The 20207-nt window shown below is 52.7% G+C and overlaps 1 protein-coding gene across 1 annotated transcript in view; it reads right to left on the bottom strand.

Moving 5' to 3' along the window:
• Positions 1–20207, bottom strand: part of RPS24 (ribosomal protein S24) — a 402261-nt gene that overhangs the window by 184635 nt on the left and 197419 nt on the right. The gene's annotated exons all lie outside the window — the stretch shown is intronic.

The raw sequence follows: 20207 nt of genomic DNA, 5'->3' as shown, positions 1-20207 counted from the left end.
GGACCTGTAGCGAGAACCCAATAGATCACGGTTATTTAATATGAACAGAAATGTTAGAATGTATCAGCCATCCGTGTGCGCTCAGCGCCTGTTTGGTGCCAAGCACGGGGGACATGGCGGAAGATAAAATCACAGAGCCCCTGCCCTGTGGCAACGCCTGGCCCAAGAGGAAATTTCCAGAGCCATGACCGATTAGCTGGGTTGACCCTGAGCCTGGGTCTGTGACGGCACCGCACAGCTCGCCTGACCCAGCTCTCCCATTTGCAGGCGAAGCAAAGAAGGCTGCGGCCCGCAAAGGCTCATTTTTAAACAGGTCGAATCTTCTATGAGCATTTACCTGAGCTCAGTGCATTTCTGCAGGGAATTGTGCCAGGCCTGGCGGATCTGCTCGCCTGTGGGGTGGCTCTTGCACATCCAGCCTCCCACACTCGCCCCCTCCCTCTCAGAAGCTTCCACGGTGCAGATTTATGAAGAAGCCAGAGCAACAGCAGTCTGTGCAGCCGGGAGCTGGCACCATGAGGTAGGCCGTGCGTTCCCCGAAAGCCAAGCTGGGGCAGCAGATAGGGACGGTGGCCGGGGGCGCCCTGCTGGTGAGCACCGCTGCCTCCCTTGGCACCTCTGAGCCCCAGTGAGGTGGCCATGGGCAGCTGCGCTCAGGTCCATACTGCCCACCCCGCACTGGCTTCTGGACCCCCCAGCACCCATGCATATGGGAGGTGCGTCCTCCCTCTAGCACCTTCACTGCAGTCAAGACTCGCTGGCCCTGATTTCGGAGCCACGGGGCCCCTGACCATCAGCTGACTCTTCCAGAGCCTGCCAGGTCTTCATCCAACAAAGTATTTTCTCCACTCCTTGGCCCACTGCCTGGAAGTGGGGGAATGACCCTCAGGTCTGTGTGGCTGGCTCTGCAGCCCTGTCCTGCAGTCTCCGCTCCTCCATATCTATGAGGAATGTCTATCCTATGTCTCCAGATTCGTCTCTCTGGCCTATTTCTCATCTGTGTCTCTCAGTCTGGGCAGATCTCTCAGGCTCTGTCTGTCTCAGGGTGTTTCTCTCCGCATCTCTGGCCTGCATGTCTGCAGATGTCTGGGAACGCTCCTCTTGGTTGTGTCGGGTGCCTCTCTCTCTCTCTCTCTCTCTCTCTCTCGGAGTCTGGGGTCACCCGTCACTTTCCTTTCCATGTTTGCCCGTCTCTGCCCACATCCTTCTTTGGCTTCGTGTCACTGAGACAGCATCTTTCTGGTACCTCCCTGGGGCGAGGGAGTGGGAGATGTCTCTTTCCTGGGCCTCAAGGCACCAGCCTTCTGGTTCTTAGAGTGAGCCAATCAGACTGCAAAAGTCACCTCTCCGCCAGCCGGCCCTCCAGCCCCCACCAACTCATACACAGACTCAACCACTTCCCTAAGCTTTATGCCAGCAAAAGGTCCAGGGGACCTCGACTCTGCTGGCAAGTTATCCCATCCACACTCCTCGCAGTCAAAATGCTAATTCTATTGCCCTCCATCGGCCCTCAAATGCTGCTCCCACACTTCTCAGCTGTGTGACTTCCCACAAGTCACTTAACCTCTCTATGCCATCCCCACCCCCCACCCCCAGGGGTTATCTACACAGACTCATGCTGCCTTCTCAACTGATCCCTCCTGTAGAGGATAAACAGGACTAATCACTCTTGGAAGGTCTCTCTATTAAAGAAGAAAAACCTGAGTTTGCCAGTGTGTGAATCTCCATGTTGGGACAACAGCTGCACTCTCTGCATCAGGTGTGGGATCAGCCACTCTACCTGGAGGAGAACCAAGCTGTCTCCTCGCTCCTTACTAGGCAAGAGAAAAAGAAACTTGTTCCCTATGAGGCTGTTGCTCCATGAAAAATAAAACTAAATGCAGCCATAGGGAGCCCACTGACGGTGGGAGGATCTTATTTGATCACCCTGATGCTGTGCCTTTTCAAGGGTAGGAGGAAAATGCAAGTACTAGCTGGGACTAGGCCTCTACTGATTTTCAAACGTCCCCAACAAGGCTCACGAGACAGTGAGCAATGATGCGTATGGTTTGTCCGGGCAGGATTTCTGGGCAAGGGGGCCCGGACCGTGCAGCCGGCTGAGCTGCAGCGAGGTGTTTACAGACCCCACGCTCTGGATCAGGAGCTGCAGTGGGGCCAGAGACAGACAAGCTCCCTCCCTCCAGCCACAGCAGGGAAAGCTTTTAGGTCACAGGCTCACACCAGACACTGACATATGGTGCTGCATTAGCCGACCTCCGGTGAGATAGGGTGCTGGTCGTCGCTCCCATTTTATAAATGGACAAGGTGAGGCCCAGCAAGGGTAAGTAACTGGCCCAGAGCCACCCAGTCACCCTGCTAGACTTGAACCTGGGTAGTCTGGTTCCCCAGTCTTGCTCTTAACCTCCTGTGTAGTTCTAGAGACCAGAAGGTAGAGCAGACCAACGAGCCACTAAATTCCCCGCATGTGGTACACGCACCTATCAGGACTTTTCAGGGATAAAGACAGGACCTCACTGTCCTCATGTTTTGGTTCTCCTAACCATGTTTTCTTCTTTGTGTCAAAACAGAGTTACCAACACTGTGGATAGTTTCACATGTTTATAGTTCACAAATTAATGCCTTTAGTCCTCAAAGTGCAATGCAGTAAAAATTATACTCCTTCCAAGATAGTTACATTATTTACAAAGATGATTTGTGATTTCATAGTGCTCCACACAATGTGCGCTGGTGACATAAGCTAGGGCTGATCATTTCTTTTGGGGTGTTGCTTCGAGGAGACAAAAGTAACCTCTTTAGGGGGGTAGTATCCTAAGTCCGAGGTGGGAGCCATCCGCCCAGGGCTGCTAGGTTCAAAGATGGAGGGAGGAGGCCGTGAGCCGAGGAATGGATTTCTGATGGACAGAAAGAACTGCAAGGTAATAAATGTGTTGTTTTAAGCCAAAAAGAAAGAGTCTAACCTGTACACTTCTCCTGAACCTGAGGCCCTTTTGCCCACCCCCACCCAACCCCCAGCTCCCTTGGGAGGTACTAAATATTTACAAGAACAGAAGTAGTGTGAGGAGGAGATGTGATCAATTCTCTCAGGGGTGAGAGTCAGGCACCAATCAGGATGGCTTCACGGAGGTAATGACCACCAAGCAGGGGTTCTGCAGGATGAGTGGCAACTCATGAAGCAGAAAAAAGGAGCAGGAGCATTTCACATGGAGCGAAAAGCCTGTGTAAAGGCTCAGACTCAGTGAACAGTCTGTGTAGAAACACCATCCCAGGGCTCCGGGCTACCTGGATTCAAGTGCAGAGGAAAACTGTGGGTAACGGTGAAGATAAAGCCAGAAAGGTAGGTCCAGATCATGCAGGGGCTGCAGAGGTAAGACCTTCTCTGCAGGGAAGAGAAAGAAAGGGAAGAGCCTGGAGTTCACATTCTTGGAGGAAGTTTCAAATATGCTGGAAATGTTTAGCCTGGAGATGAAAGAATTACAGCCTGGAAAGGCAAGAATGTGACAATGTCTATGGGACAACTTCCCCACGCTTGTCAAATCCTTTTACTCCACACCCCAGGCACAGGGTTTAGGACACACCTGGACATTAGGAAGTGACTGGTACAGCTTAGAGGTAAAGATGAATAACCAAAGGGGCCCGAGAGAGGAGTGGGCCACGGAGGTGAGAATGAATTCCCCATCACTAAAGGTATTTAGGCAGAAGCCAAGGGGCCACCCGGCAGAGATGCTGACAGGAGGTTCTAAGATCAGGTAAGAGCTGGACTAGTTAATTTCTGAGTTTTCTTCCAGTCCTAAAAATCTCAGATACTATTTTGTCTTGCATTAGAATAGATTCAAGACATTGCCTTTGGGGGGAAAATAGTAATCAAAATGTAAATACCATGGGAATAATAGATTTGGCCTAATTATCAGCGATTACTCAGAGTTTGTCATTATTTCCGTACAATATATCCCAAAGTTCCGGAAAACAAATCAAAGAAAGTACCATGGCCGGTGCCATTAATAGAAGCAAAACACTTCAAGACGAGAATTTAATTTACTGGGTGAGTTCTTGAGGCACGTTTTTGTTGATGAATATTTATAAAAGTGGGTTAGGCTGGACCTGGTAATGATTGCGAAAAATTTTAATGCTGTCCCCTCATTAATTTACTTTTAATGAATGACTTGGTAAAGCGTAACCATTTGTACGTAATGATTTCATTAATGGCTATGGCATAGGCAACCGTTTTTCACACGTTTGAATGTCACTTGAATAAAATGATACCTTAAATTATACAGTATAATAAAGTATGTTTGTTGAAACATGACAAGCTTCTGCCTCTTTGTACTCGGGCTCCAAGAATTCCTTGCATTTGGAATAGCAACAGTTTAACGGGACTACAGTGATGGATTTCTTCCATTTCTGAGGTTTCTCTCAAAACTAGTCCCTGGGCTTCCACCATGTGAACTCTGTACATGGAGACTTGGAGCCAGAGAACGCAGTGAGGTGAGCCCCGCCTAGCCCCTACCCCGACTTTCCTTCCCCCACCCTGGGGGGTCCCTTAACTGGACCTGAGCAGAGGCCCAGCCCGATTATCCTGCCTCAAGAGGACTCCTCCGGGCAGGACCAAGCCAAGGCTGAGGTCAGCCCAGGGCCGAGGCCCGGCCTGGGGAGGAGCCAGGGGAGGAGCCAGGGGAGGGAGGGGGGGGGTGGCCAGGGGAGGAGCCAAGGAGGGAGCAGCCCAGGGGCGGGGGGGGCGGGGCCTGGCTGGGGGAGGAGCCAGAGGGGGGAGCAGCCCAGTGGGGGGGCCTGGCTGGGGGAGGAGCCAGAGGAGGGAGCAGCCCAGTGGGGGGGGGGGGGGCAGCGAGGGGGAGGAGCCAGGGGAGGGAGCAGCCCAGTGGGGGGTCCTGGCTGAGGGAGGAGCCAGGGGAGGGAGCAGCCCAGTGCGGGGGGGCCTGGCCAAGGGAGGAGCCAGGGGAGGAGCCAGGGGAAGGAGCAGCCCAGGGGTGGAACCCGGCCAGGGGAGGAGCCAGGGGAGGGGCGGGGCCTGGTAGGGGGCGGGTTCTGGGCCACCGCCTGGTCAGGGAAGAAGCACAAAAGATGTCCTGCTTGGATTCCTTTCTGCTCCTCCCGTTGTCTGGGTCTCACCTGCTGCCTCTCAGCGTTTTCCAGCATTGGGCATAGGGCTGCCATGACAACACACTTCCTTTAGCTTTTCTGAAACCGTTTTGAGAGAACACAGAGGCCTCATCCTATTTTAAATGGGTTCCCTTGACAAACAAACAAGAACAGAAAGGGAATCATAAATACAGAGAACAAATTGATGGTTGCCAGAGGGTGGGAGGATGGGCGAGACAGGTGAAGGAGGTTAAGAGGTACAAACTTTCTGTAATAAAATAATTAAATCACAGGGATGAAAAGTACAGCATAGGGAATATAGCCAATAAGATGTAATAACGTTGTATGGTGACAGATGGTAACTATGCTTATCGTAGTGAGCACAGCATAATGTATAGAATTGTCGAATCACTGTGTTGTATACCTGAAACTAATATAACATGTATGTCAACTGTATTTCAAGAAGAAATATATATTAACAGTGAGCTTCAAGAAAAAAATTCCAGGAAAAGTGCCATGACTGCTTATTGATGCTCCAGAATAAAGACTGTATTAATATTGTTCAAAAAAATAGATCCCCAACTGCAAAGTGCTTATCTGGTTTGTAACAATCTTATTTGTCTGTTGTTTAAGTGCAAGGGCCATGCCGCTGGTGCTCACAACGGAGTCTCCACCCCTAGAACATTAACAAGTGACCAGAAAATACTTATTGGCAGAGACAGAGAAAGGAGGAGGAAGAAAGGAGGGAGAAAGACCAATTGAATGAGATCTGAAGCATAAAGCAAAGCAAGCCACCCGCCTCAAAAAGAAATGTCGAGATCAATGTCATTGGCTCTGTAGAGTAGCCACTTCCCTTCCCATCACCCACCACCCCTCCCAGCAGGCCCATGCCCCTGCCCCGGGTCTCATCACCCCTGCTCCCCATAGTTACTTATTACCTCCTGGCATGAAAGTGCTCCTGGAAATGAATAAGGTGTTTGGACAACAATGAGAACAATATTCCTCAGCAGGTGTACGGTTATAGGAGCTTTTCAAAGTGTTTTCCTATCTCTGATCTCCTCAAATTCTTGCAGGTCCAGTCTCTCTCACAGGCTTGTTTCATCATTCCCGTTTTCTTCCAGGGGAAACCAACTCCATGGAACGAAATGCCGGCTCAAGGTCATAGAGCCAGGAAATGCCGAAGCTAAGAAGACTTCAACTCAGGTCCTGGATTATGTGGCCAAACAGCTTTTCATGTTTCTCAGGTCCTTAAGAGGATACCTCTCCCAAGGGTGTTTGCATTGTAAAAGAGAACTACAAAGACAGCGGAACGTATGATCTAAATGAATGAATTGCAAACAGCAAAATGCCCTGTCAAAAGTATGTGCCCAGGGAAGAGTAGCGCTGGGGCCGGAGGGACAAGGTGGTCCCGGAAGACTCTCATCACACAGACACCCAACCTCAAACAGATCTGGGTCCATATCTCTTCCATTCCATTGACTAATAACCCTGCAATCTTGAGCTACTGGTTTCCATCTTTTAAGTCTTTCTCAATCTGTGAAATGGGGATGATAATCTCACCTCAAAAAATTTATGCCAGACTAGCATGTCTAGAAATTTGCACAGGTGGCCAGCATAGATTAGCAGCATTACATGGAACGTCCCCTCCACAGTTGGCCCAGGCAGGAATCAGGTGCTGAATGGAGCCCGTCCTCATTCCCAGAACCCCTCCAGTCCTTGCTGTGTAGGGGAAGGGGTGGGGAAGATGGGACTGTGAGCCCAGACTTCATGCTCCAGACTCATCACTGCCCTGCGCTAGAGACTGGACTCAGGCTTCAGGATCCAGCCCAAATAGGAAGGGCCGGGGTTCCTCTGGCTACACTGCAGCCCTCATCTCTTCCGAGTCTTTCCCCACCTCCTCGGAAAAGATTTATGGAAAGATTAAGGGGCCTTTTTTTCAATATCTATTAATATTCATGGCAGTCTTCACAGCCATCTGCTTTTAACGATTTTGTTTGCAAAGACCTGAGATTAAAATATGGCCTGCTAGTGCTCTGAAGCATCTGAACTGAAGGCGATAAAACAAAGGCCTTTTCAGGAGCTCCGAGCTGGCCTGTCACTCTACCTGCAGCGGGGGAGACTAATGACTAGTGGGAAGGAGGGGCGGAGGAGGGGGCACCCAGACCTGGCTGAGATTAGATCCCGGGGCCAGTGCTCCCCCTCAGCTGGCAGGGTTAATTGGGGGGGAATGAAGGGAATGAGGAGCCCCAGCTCCCTCCCAACCACCTTGCACAGGGGCCCTGGCATGAAGGGGCTTGCCTAGGGCAAGAGGAAGGCACTAGCTGCACCTCAGGGGAGACCCAGCGCTTTGAGGGCTCCCAGCCCTTGGGACTGCATACTAAAAAGAGGGCCGACAATGCCAGAAATGTCCCGGGGTCCAGAAATGGCAGGGGGAGCCTTCACAGTGATGCTGTGACCCAAAGCCACCACCGTGGCACCCCTTTTATGCCTCCATGATGTGCACTCGGAAGCCCAGGGTCTTTGTCCAGATTTTCAGTCAGTTACTCCAGTACACTTCTGCCTTGGGTGGAACCTCATTCTCCTGCCAGTATCCTGGGGTGCCTTTGGCCAAGCTGGTGTCCCTCTCTCGACCTCATCTGGAAAGGGAGTTTTCAGTGAGGTCCCAGAAGGTGATTTGGGGACAAGGGGGGGGGGGGCAGGCTAGTACATGTGGCAGTGCAGACAGTGCTCTGCACAACCCCAGGGGCACCTGTGCTAGCCTCTGCAGCAGTCCCGAGCCTCCTACCAGAGCTCATCTGACTACAAACACCTGCTGTCAGAAAACCAACAGAATCCAGTCACCTCTCCCATCAGACAGGCCCCTCTCTTTTCTGGCTCTCCCATCAGACAGGCCCCTCTCTTTTCTGGCTCCCCTAGATTCTAGGTTCCATGTTCCCCAGCCACCTCCAGGGGGGCAAACGCCTGGGTCTCCTCATGCCTGCTCAGCCTCCCCCTCCTGCCAACCGGGCTGCCACTTCATCTGAGTCAAACTTGCTGTCCCAGGCTCCCACCCTCGGGGAGTGGAAAGGCACCATCTGTATCTACCCTGGGCCTCTGGGGGTCAAGACCCCACAGGCAAATACCAGGGAAACCCGCCTTGCAGCTCTGCTGCAGGAAAGAAATATTTTACAACAGGACCCCCCACCAAGGCTCCCACCTGACTGCATCAGGCCGAAGGGAAATGATTCAGTCTGAAATCTCCCAGGTTTGGGAAATCTTCCTTTCACTTCCACGCCCCTGGAGCTGCTTATGATTCTAGAGTACGGCAGCCTTCCCTAAAGGCAGCAGACTCCACCTGCTGTGGCTGCCCGTGGCCCACTCACGTATGAATGCTGTTACCTGCTGGACCCTCAAGCCCCAAGCGAGGGAGAGAGGTGGCCAGCCACACCATATCCCTTCTCCGAGGACCACCGGGCACCCACTGTCCTGGGAAGGAGTGGGTCAAGCCTTGCCCACTGTGGGACCTCACCCAGCCTGTCCCTGGCTTTCCTGATGTAACCTCAGTGGCCTCAGCTTCTACAGGAAAACTCTACCCCTTCAGGGGCTATCACCGTCAGGCCCTGCCTACCTTTCTAGAACTTTCTCCTACCTAATCCTCCTCCTGCTACCCCACACTATCGTCCAGTCACGCCCAATGCCCGGCATTCATGGCATGTGCATGCTGTTCTCCCCGCCTGGGATGTGTGCTCCTTGTTTTCTTCCAAACTTCAAGGCTCCCAACTCAAACATCACCTCCTCTGTGAAGCCATCCCCTAAACACCAGGCCAGCTCAGCCGCTCCACACCTGTAAAGAGCAGCTAGCATGTGGGGGAACCCTTCTCCCGCATTATCTCATGGAGTCCTCATGTCCCTTTACAGGATGTCCTATGACTGTCCCCATGTCACAGACCAGGGCATCGCAGCACAGAGGCAGATGCTCGCCCAAGCTCACAGAGCCACCGTACACTACTGCCGGGTCCCAAACCCCGGTGTTCTGGCCCCCGAGCCCAAGCGCCGGCCCTGCTGCTCCATGTGCGAGTCTCCCCCGAGCACAGCCTGTCGCATGCCTGAACCCCAGTGCCCCGCATGGGGCCCAACGCGGTGGGGTGCACGCAGCAGGTGCACGGGTGGGAGTCTGTGAAGGAGTGTGAATGCGGGGCTCCAAATGGGGCATGGGAGAGGGGTGTGTCGCAGGGATTGCGAGTGTGAACATATGTGATGCTGCGGTACGACGTGCGAAGGCATGCGCTGCGTGTGGGGGGGTGTGCACGTGGGGGATCGTGTGAAGGAGTCCGTGCAGTGGCGTGCACGGCATGGGAAGGCCTCAGCGTGTGAGAGAGGATCCACGCGTGTGTGTACAGCGCGTGTGTGAGAGCAAGGATGGGGGGCGGGAGTGCAAGAGTGAGTGTGTGTGTGCACAGGCAGCCTCAGACACTCCCCGGGCCCCGCACGGGTGGGTAGAGGCCTGAATCTCAGCTGCATGAATAGTTAAAGCCCTTAAACTGTGCCTCTTCATCACTGATATTTTTACAAAGTTGTCACAGAGAAATATCATTTTTCTTCCTCCTTTATTTCATTTTCTTTGGGATATAGTAATTAACAAAAGCCGTTAGATGCCAGCAAAACTGTTTCTTTTGAAGTTTCTACATGGCTGTCACCCGGGAGATAAAGGCAGATTATTCAATCTTGACATTATAATTGTGGATGTGCCAGATAAAAGCCTGGATGAGACACTTCACAGCCCCACTCAGAGGGGAGGATGAGATCACCAGGAGGGAGCCGTCCCGAAGCTGCGAGGGCAGGAGGGCTGGCGGGACGGGCGCCACCACCAGGGGCAGGGGGCGGCCAGCCACAGGGCTGGCCTCTTTCATTCCGAGTCGGACTGTCCCCAAATCACACGATGTCAGGCGGAAAGGGAGCATCTTCCATACTGAGGTGGGACAACCCAGAAGTCAGGAGCTAAGCTGCGGAGCCCCATAGCTCTCCCTCCCGGGGCTCCTCTGCTCAGCTCACTCCCCCTTGACCCGCAGGACGCTCCATGCCCGCTGGACCAGTGCCCAGCTCCCCAGTGGTGAGTCTGGGTCTTCCCAGTGGCGACATCTCCAGCATCTGGCACCAAGCGGGACGTACGGGTGGCCGCCCAGGGAAGGAGCCCCGGGCTCTGGTCCTGACCTGCACTCTCGCACCGTGGGCCTGGGTGTTGAAGGCAGGTGTAAGGGTGCAGGCAAAGTCACGTGCCTGCTTGGAGCCCACCCAGGCCTTCTCTCAGGCCGTCGGGCAGCAATGCCAGCTTGTTGCCAGGAGGGCGTACCGACCAGGGGCTGGGCCGGGCAGTGCCAGAAGAGGCCCCAGTGTGAAGAGCAAGAGGCCAGCTGTTTAGTGGAGGCAGATGGACCAGAATCCAGATGCCCTGGAGAACATGTTTCCTCTGAAGAGTAAAGGTTCCTAAAATACAAGGGCTGATAGTATCAGATTTCCCAGGTCCATTCTGAACCAAGTCACAACCCTGAAATTCAGCTTACCCAAACCAGTCACACACCGGTGCTCTCCACACTCCACCCAGCCCACAGACAAGCCGTCACTGTGTTAAGTAATAATAATAATCATAATCATAATATTAACTGTATCAGTCAGAGTCCAACCAAGAACCTATAAAACCCTCCAGGTATTTAAAGCAGAGGCAATTTAATAGAAACACAGGACATGACATATCAGCAAGGCTACGCAGAGATTAGCAACAGCAACAAGCCCCCTGGGGACAAAGGCAGGAGGTATCACCAGAGCCCAGAGGCCTCAGTGACCCGGCCGGCCTGGAACTCCGACTGGTGCCAGAGACACGGGCCTCGCCAGAGATGATGCCCAAGGCAGGGAGATAAGGGAAACACCAGGCTTAGCCCTGCCTCCCAGCCACTCACCTTCCTGTCAACATCCAGAACCCGCACCTCTGACAACTCAAGGCACCCAAGCCAGGACCCCTAAGGGGAGAGCCCCCCCTAAGACACAGAGCAAAACAGCGGCAGGGCAAGAAGGGGCTCTGAGAGCAAATTAACCCAAGGGCCAACCCCCTTGCCAACATTACAAACCCTTGAGCTGGGCGTCCAGCTTGTCCTGGAAAGGGCAACATGGGGCCTGCTCTCCCAGGTGACCGTGAACATCCAGAGGTGACAGAGGCTGTCCCCTTCAGAAGGGACATGCTCCTGGCCAGTCTCCACTGTTCCCACCAGACCTGCCCAATGTGTTAATGGTACCAGGAGGGCTTTCAATTTGCAGCTCCCCATCTAAATCAATGTACCCATGTTGCAGAGAAGCGGGGTGGGGCCCAACCAGAGAGGCGGCTCACGCTGGGTTACACACCATGAATCAAGAGCAGAGGCCAAACCAGAGTTTAGATGCCTTAGGTTACACTCCCTAAGTAAGTGCTGAGCCGGTTAGCAAGGAGGGAAAAGCGTCTGTGACATGAGCGTGCCTGTCAGTGGGGAAACGAGTGCTATTTCCTAGCCCAGCGTCGGCATAACAGCAGGGCATGTGCTTGCACATCGTCGGGAGGACGGCAGGAGAGGCACCAGCAGTCATGACAAGGACAGGACCTGGGCAGCAGAGGCTGTTCTGAGCCTGGCACTGCCACTCGATTGCTATGTGACCAGAGCAAAGTCCCTCTCGGCGCTCTACGCCACAGAGGCAAGCCCAGATGCCTTCCTGGCACCGTCCCCACTCCACCGGGCTAGGACTCTATTTCCTGGGCAGAGGTAGGAGGAAACCATCCTCCCACAGAAGGCAGATGAGTGCACGAGGGTCCTTAAAAAGGAAGGTCGAGGGGAGACACTGGGAAACATAAATCTGCCGGCACGGCTCTCTCAGAAAGGGTTTTAATTAATTGTTTTTATACGACATAAGAGCAACTCATTACCGAACAGCTTTGATTTGTGACACCTGCATTATAGATGATTTTTAAATTAACATTTCCCCAATAAAAGGTGTCAGTAGAGAGCGGAAGGCGCCCAGAGAAGTATAAAAGGATAATAATATGAAAATACAAATAAACACCAGCCCAGCCTAACAAAGGGGGCCGCTTCATCAATTTTACAATTAATTAAGGCTGCCTAAGGTAGCTGGGGCTCCGGAGGCCGTTGGAGGCACCCGGTTGAGGCTCAGGCATCCAATACTAGGAGGCGGGGAAGGGTCTGAGGCTTAAGAAAGAAACGCTATGAGGGTGAGAGGCCATCTGGCAGGCTCCCCCTAAGGGCAGAGAAGTAGGGGGCAGATCTGTTCTGGGGCATAGTCCCGCTTCCTCCATGCTGCTGGACGGGTCATCCATCAACTCGGGGAGGGTGTATAGAGCCCCTGCCACGTGTGCCAGGTGGAGTGATGAGCTCCAAAGTGAGAGAGAGGGAGGGGCTGCCTGGAGATGCTGGGAGCTCTGTGCATCCGGTCCAGAGGGAGTGAAGGGCAAAGTGGCAGAGATAACTGGGCAGGTGAGTGGGGGCTAGATGCCAGGCCTCTGGAAAGTGTCACCCCACCATTGGAGTTTTTCCAGATGGCTTGAAGAGTCCCAGGTAAAATAGCCGCAGGAGAAGATGTCTGCTTAGACAGAGGCAGGTGGATGGTACCTGCAAGAGCAGAAGGAGGAAGAAGTGAGCCACACACACGCTGCTGGCGGACGGAGCTCAGATAGAAATGGCTGAGGGAGAGCAGTGGGTGATTGCAGGGTGACTTCAACGCCAGCGTCCCCAGCTCTTGCTCTGGGGATTGGGGATCGTGCTGGGAGAGGCCGAAGCGGAGGCCAAGGAGACCTCCAGCCAACGAGAAGGCTGGAGGAGCCGCTGTCCACCGTGCATGGACAAGGTCCTGCCCACAGGGGTCTTGCACTCTGGCCAGGAGAAAACAGGAAGAAGGGACACAAATGGTTGGAGAAAGGACTTCAGAGTGTGCCAGGGAAGGGAGCACTGAAAGACATGGAACCGCATGCTCCGGCTGGCACTGCTGGCTGGCACGGTCTGGGACCGAGTGGTCAGGGAAAGCCTCTCGGAGGAGGCAACATGTCCAGGGGGCCCAAAGTGGGGCAAAGAAAGTGCAGAGGCCCCAAGGCTCTGAAGCTGGGAGGGGAAAGGGTACCAGGACTGCCCTCACCGACCTGCATGTTCTACTGCTCTATGATCCATCTCCACCCTTCCTCAGGTTGACGGAGAGGGGGGGTTATGGGATTATGACTGGTAAGTAAGGATGGGTTTCACCTGTGAATGGAGGCCATGGAGCATCGGGAAGGGTTTCTCATGCCCTTCCCAGGCCTTTACAAAGCTCTCCCTCCCGACATTTCCAGGGAAGTCAGTCTCCATCTCCAGGCCAGGCTCCTCTCATTTTTAGTGATACCCCAGAAATCTCTCCTAAACTCCAGAACCACTTGGGTATCTTCAAGGCACCCCATAACACATCCATCATCTTCTTCCCAATCTCAATCAAAGAAGCCACCATCTGTCCAGTTGCTCAAAACAGAGACCTAAGAATTGCCTCGATGCTACCTCTCCCTCTCCCCCGCAGCCAAGTCCTGGTAGCTCTTCCTCCTTATAGGTCCTGATCCCATCTCCCACCCGCAGCACTCCATTCCACCTGCCCTAGCTCTGCGCATGTCTTACCTGCGTGACTACCACAGTCCCCACCCCCATGCTCCTCCTAGCCACACAGCAGCTAGAGAAATCCTCCTGAAATGAAAGCCTGTCCAAAAATCTTCAAGGGCTTCCTGTGTGCTCAGGCTAAAGTCCAAACCAAGTCATTATGCTTATCAAAGGCCCCTAGAGTCTTCTGCCCGTCTCCATAGCACCATGTTGTCTTCCCCTCATCCAAGCTTTGCTGTCCAGATGAAGGGATTCCCCTCCCCAGACCTACCACTGCTTCTCTCACCTGTCTTCTTTCACACTTGCTGACCCTTTGCTCAGAACATTCCAGGTGCTCTGCCCTGTACCAACACACTGTTGTCTGGCCACCTTCAACTCCACAGACCAGGCTGCATGTTCTTTTTTAAATTTTTTTTAAGATTTTATTTATTTATCCATGAGAAACACAGGCAGAGGGAGAAGCAGGCTCCCTGCAGGGGAGCCCTATGTGGGACTCGATCCCAGGACCCCGAGATCACGCCCTGAGCCAAAGGGAGATCACAACCACTGAGCCACCCAGGTGTCCCCAGACTGCATGTTCATCCAATACTTTTGCAATTGTTTGCTTTGTTGTATAGATTTCCCCCCACCCAGGGTTGCAAGCTCCACAAAACCAGGAACTATTTTCACCTTGTTCACCCCTGTACTCCCAGCACCTGGGGGGCACATTGCTAAATGAACAGGAAGATCAATAAATTAATGGATGCCTCAAATGGTGTCACATAACACATGCCACATGCTTACTAGAAATTTAGATGTTTGGTGAGACCAACAAGGACCAACATCTTTAACTTGGTGCCATACATTTTGCTAGCTGGCCAGGCTCCCATGATGGGCACCAGTATTGTAATGGGAGTAGAGATGGACCTCCACTTGAGATGGTGCATCACCTGCTTCCATGAAGCCAGTATGGGTCATGAGGCCAACAGAATGTCCATATGGTCTTGGGCTCGCTGGCCCCAGGGTGCAAGAGGATGTGGCTATCAACAGGGGCTCCTGGCTGGGGAGTCTGGGTGCTTCTGATACCCTCTGCCTGATAGGAATGTGAAACCAGTGGATCCTGGTAGGCTGGCCCCACAACAGAGCATCCCCAGCCCATATCGATGCACTGGATCCATTCATAGACTCAGAGATGGGGTTAGGGACTAAGGCTAGGGTCTGTACGTGCTGTTAGGGAGGTTACCACCATCAAACATCCCAGGCAGACCACCAAGTACAGAAAAAGGCTGGGATGGAGACCAAGGTTAAACACCCTTCAGAAAGAGTGAGATGGCCTGTGCCTGAAGGAATCCAAGAGGGCCTCCTGGAAGAAGGGGTTTGGGCTGTGCCAGAAAGGATGGGGCCGGTCAGAGAGCAATAAGTTCCTAATCAAACCCCTACTTCCTGCATCTTCAAAACCTCCTGCCATGAGGAAGCACCTCTGAAGGCCAGCTTTCTCCTTCTACTTAGTCATAGACTCCACCTGTGGTGATACAATTCCTGAATGTCGGGACTTGAAGGAGCCACGGGTCCAACCTGTCTATTTTACAAGAGGAAAGAAAAGGAGGCCCAGAGAAAGAAGCAAAAATCACCCTTTGCATTTGAACAAATTCATCCTTTGCATTTCAAATGGGCTTCTGGCAACCTAGGCGGTCTTCTCCTCCATCTAACAGTTGGGGGTGGGAGGGTAGGTGCTGAGGCCCAGAGCGGCCACAAGGCTGGTGGAGGTCACACAGAAGCTGACAGAGCCAGGACTCAAACTCAGGTGGCTCTGATTCCACATCTAACACCCTCAGGTGAGTTTTCCCATCTTCAGTTCTGATTTTTCTGAGACAGAAAGAATAACTGGCAGTTGATGTCAAAAATATATGCAACTGTTCTGATTGACAGTATAAGCTCTAGGATGTACAAACACGGAATGATTCTATTTTTCTCAATAACTGCTATCAGCTCTGCTCTGCAAGCCCCAACCCCACAAGCTGGTAGTTGAGGGAGAAGAAGGAGGGATGGAAGAAAACAAACTTGCCAAGTAATAGTATCTTCATTCTCTTTGACAATTTTCCTGGTCTCATTTAATATCTGCAGCTGCCACTTTGCAATTATTAATAAAGTGTCACTGTCCAGTTCAGAGCCACCTCCTGCCCAGCTCCTATGAGCTCCAGCAGCAGGGATAGGAGCATCCTTCTGCTGAGTGACTGACTGCCCCCAGGTGAGGGCCTAGGTACTGCCCCCTGTCTAACACTGGCCACTGGCGTCCTCATCCCAAACGGCTTCTAGCGCTGGAGGAAGCCAGCAGCCAGCTCCTTGTGTGACAACATAACCCTCTCTATAACTGCTGACACTGGGGATCTTCCAGGGCCTGGCTGCTTCCTCTTGCTCCTGGCCAGTTTGGAGAGAGGCACTAACTCAAGGAGAGTCCGTATAAGGAGAGTTCGGTCCAAAGCAGGTCATCGTCAGAATCCTGAAACAGAAGCCCAGCAGCAGCCAGGCTCCATGGGAACCAGGCCAGTCAGGTCGTCAGAGACTAAGGCACCCCTCCATAACTAGCAGTCTCCCTCGTGGCATCCATACACCTTTCCATCCTCCTTCTCAGTTGGCCAGTTCCCTGTGGTCACTCACAGCTGATGACCATCACGGGTTTCCAGCCCTAGTCAACCTCATCAGCTCTTCCCACTCCCAAGCTCATCTTCTTTCAGGGAGGAGTCAGAGAGGAGTCAGACTAGCCCAGTTCATGCTTTTGAGCCAGGTCACCCAAAACATATAATGTGGGGCAGCCTCTGCTTCAAGTGCCCACCTCAGATTAATCAGCTGAGGTCTGGAGGATACAAACACAGCTGCTACCCAGGTTGGGTGCACCAGGGGGGCAGGGGTTTCCCTTAGCCAGGAAATCGACCTCTCTAAGAGGCTGAACCAGTTCTACAACACTGGGTTCAGCAACCCCTCCTTTTTGGGTACCACCAGCAAGTTCAGTACATTCATTTCCACTTCTATGAAATAGGAATCAACAAAAACACCTACCTCAGAGGGTCATCAAGAGAATAACATGAATTAATCCACGTAAAGCACTCAGAACAGTACCCTCTGACATGCAGTGAGCTTACAGAAAAGGTTAGTGATTCGAATTATTACTATCATTATCTCTAAAACAAGATGGAAATAGGAAGTCAAGGCTCTCTGTTCCTTTGCTGTAAAACATCTCAGTGTGGCCTCAGTGAGCAAGTCAAGTCAGCTTGAGAAAAGCACAGGGACTGAGTCAGATACACCTTCCTAAGGAGCACAGGGTACAATGGGTACCATCCGTCGAGGACTCACTCTACTCAATCTTTGCTCAGCCCTCTACACACATGGTCCAACACACATGCGATCCACCGGGATCAAGTTCCAAAAGGGTCGATAAATCGTCCAAATTCACACACTTTAATCTTGATCAAGCTGGGTGCTCATCCCAGCTTCAGCCTCCCCATCCCTATGTGACCTTGAGAGTGTGGCCCTGTCCCTCTCCCAGCCACAGCAGACATACGTGGTAGACCAGATGACTCTAAAGTGCTGCTGACTCTAGTCCCACTCTAGTAATTTTGTAGCTTCTGTTGTGTTCTTGGGGGGGAAACCTTGAGCAAAGACCACCCTGTGACTGACATCCGACCCCAGGACCATGGTGTTTTACTTCCCCATTTATTTATTGTATTCCTAAAAGTCATGGGAAAAAAAAATAAAACTATTATCCTCAAAACCCCATAGGTCTCTTAATGACTACTCCACTAATTAGTAGCAGCTGTTAATGAAGTGTGCAGGTACAAGCCTAGCCTCATCAATTAATCCATACATGCTCCTGGGCTGCAGTAATATTTAAAGGAAAAATCAATACCTGGCAGCTGGACCTGGGGAGGTCAGTCCGGGTGGGCAAGGAAGGTGTAGCATTTCAAGAAATTTGTAACTAAAATAGCTTATGCCTGAAGCACAGTACAGGAGAGCAGAAACCAGGACAGCCCTTAAGGGGCACAGGGATCCAGGCTTGCCTGCAGTGTCGACACAGGAGGGGCTGGGTAGGGAGGGCAAACAGGCACCTGCTCCTTCCATGGGTGGGCTGAGAATACTGTGCAAGGCCAGCAGGGGTGCTCCTTCTCCAATTCATCCTATCACAAAATCCACTTATTCCTGTGGGGTATGGAGGCTGAGGGGCCTCCTATTACCTCCTCCTGGTAGATGCAGAGATCAAGGCTCCTGGTGAGACACTGTCTAGCCCAAGGTTGCAAAACAAGTCACGGTAACAATTGCTTTCCTGGCCTACACTGTGCCAAACACCCGGCATGCATCATCTCATTTAATCCTTACACTATCCTAATGACATAAGAACCACTATTCCCCCATCCTGGAGATGGAAATACTGCAGCTTTGAGAAGTTAAAACCACCGGCTTAACAAAGCTGATCATCCACAAGCCTGGTACTCAAACCAGGCGGCCTGACTCCAGAGTTCATACGCTTAGCACACCCGGACTCCTGAGCAGTGATAAGCCTTCAGTCCCGTAGAATAAGATCCAAACTCCATTGTGTGATTTACAGCATCTTAAATTCTCGCCCCTATATCAGTTTCCTACTGCTGTTATAATAAAGTACCACAAACTTACTGGCTTAACACAACATAAATCCACTATCTTGCAGTTGCAGAGGTCAAAAGTCTGACATGGTTTTCACTGGGCTAACACCAAGGCGTCGGTGGGCTGAGTTCCTTCTGAGGCTCTAGGGAGGATGTGTTCCCTTGTCTTCCTCGGCATCTGGAGGCAGCCTGCATTCCTCCATCTGTGGCCCTTCTCTGGTCCCGAAGCCAGCAATCCAACCACTATTTCCCACATCACACCTCCCTCCCTGACTCTCCCTCCCTGCCTCCCTCTCACAGAGGCCCTGCGCTTCCAGGGCCCCCCTCCTCAGATAATCCAAGATAATTTCGTGGATAACCAAGGACAATCCGGTGCCTTGTGCCACATGAGGCAACACACAGGCTCCAGAGAGTGGGACATGGGCGTCTCTGGGGAGATACTAGTCTGCCTACCATGCCCCCTTGCTTTCTAGATGTTCCACCCTCATCAAACATCTGTATCAGTCAGCATCTGGTCAGAAAAACAAAAGCACCCTCGGTATCTCTGACAGAGGGAATTTATTAATAAATATACGGCATTAGTGACATCAGCAATGAAAGAGAAGCCAGAACAGAGCTGTGGAAGCAACCTAGAAGTAAGCAGAGACAGCAAGGAGCCTTTTCTGACCTTCTCCACTCTGCTCACAGATATACAGAGTCAAGGTCAACGGCGCCCACCTCCGAGCTCTAGTGACCTAAGTGCCAAACCCATGGCTGGGTCCCCGGCACTGAGCCCAGGGCGTTGCTCAGAGAAAGCTCACCTGGGCCAGGGTTCCTTCCTCCACAGCCAAGGTGAGGGCACAGCCCTAGCCCAGGGCTCCCAGAAGAGGTCATGGTGCAGGTGACGCAGGTGGATAAGATGCAGCTGATCAACAGCTGACTATCGGCCCCCGAGACCAGGGTGCATGTTACCTGCACTTTGCTGCCAACACAGACTTAGGCAACACAGGTCTTGCCTACTTGGAGAAAACATTTAGGGGCAGACAGATCACCCCCATCAGGAAGAGATTCGGTACGTGCTCTGGAACGTCCAGCAGGAAATCTGTGGTCCACAGGCTGCCCCGCTGCTGGTGCGAAGTGAACTTGCTTCTAGCTAAGCTATGGAGTCTGGCTTCTCACCATGTGGGAGGCATGGGGAGATGGGAGAGGCCTTGGTTAAAATCTCGGTGTGGTGACCTTTCCCTGATTGGGCATACTCCACAGCTCCCCTTCCCCAGCTGCTCATCCTGAGATGACGGGAAGGGAGGACATTGGAGAAACATCCCGGGGAGGAAGGGAAGAGAAGAAGAGAAAGGAGGGAAGCAAGAATCCCAGGAAGCAGCCCTTCCCAAGTGAGTCTGGCTCAAGCTGGAGCGCGACACGGGATGTACAAGATACAATTTTACCTCCCAAGCACCCAGGGATGCGAAACAGCCCCGTCCCCAGCCCCCAGATGTGGTCTAGCTCCAGGGGGCCCGATCCCAGGGAGTGACACCACTGGCCTCCTCCCAGAGCCTGCAGGCTCCACATCCTGGGGCGGTTTGGGGGAGGGTGGCCCAGACTGGCTCCTTGCACTAGGCCTCCTCCTTGCCCAAGCATCTGTCAGTCACCAGGCCCTGGCCAGTCCACCTGTCCCCGTCCTTGTCCTTGTCCTCAGCCACAGGCTGGATTGGGCTCCTACCACTCCCTCTCTGTTCATTCAGCAGCCTCCCAAGCCCCGCCTCTGGCCTCACCCCCTCCTTTATCCTTTACCCTGCTACCAGGGCTGCTCTTCCTGAAAGGGATCTGGCCAAGTCACTCCCTTACCCAAAGCCATCAGCAACTGGTCACCATGACTGGGGGAGCCAAGGCCTTG

This window comes from Canis aureus, chromosome 4 (assembly GCF_053574225.1).
Source record: "Canis aureus isolate CA01 chromosome 4, VMU_Caureus_v.1.0, whole genome shotgun sequence".
NCBI classification, from domain to species: domain Eukaryota; kingdom Metazoa; phylum Chordata; class Mammalia; order Carnivora; family Canidae; genus Canis; species Canis aureus.
The sequence above is the reverse complement of the archived record's forward strand: the minus strand, read 5'-3'. Positions and strand labels throughout refer to the sequence as shown.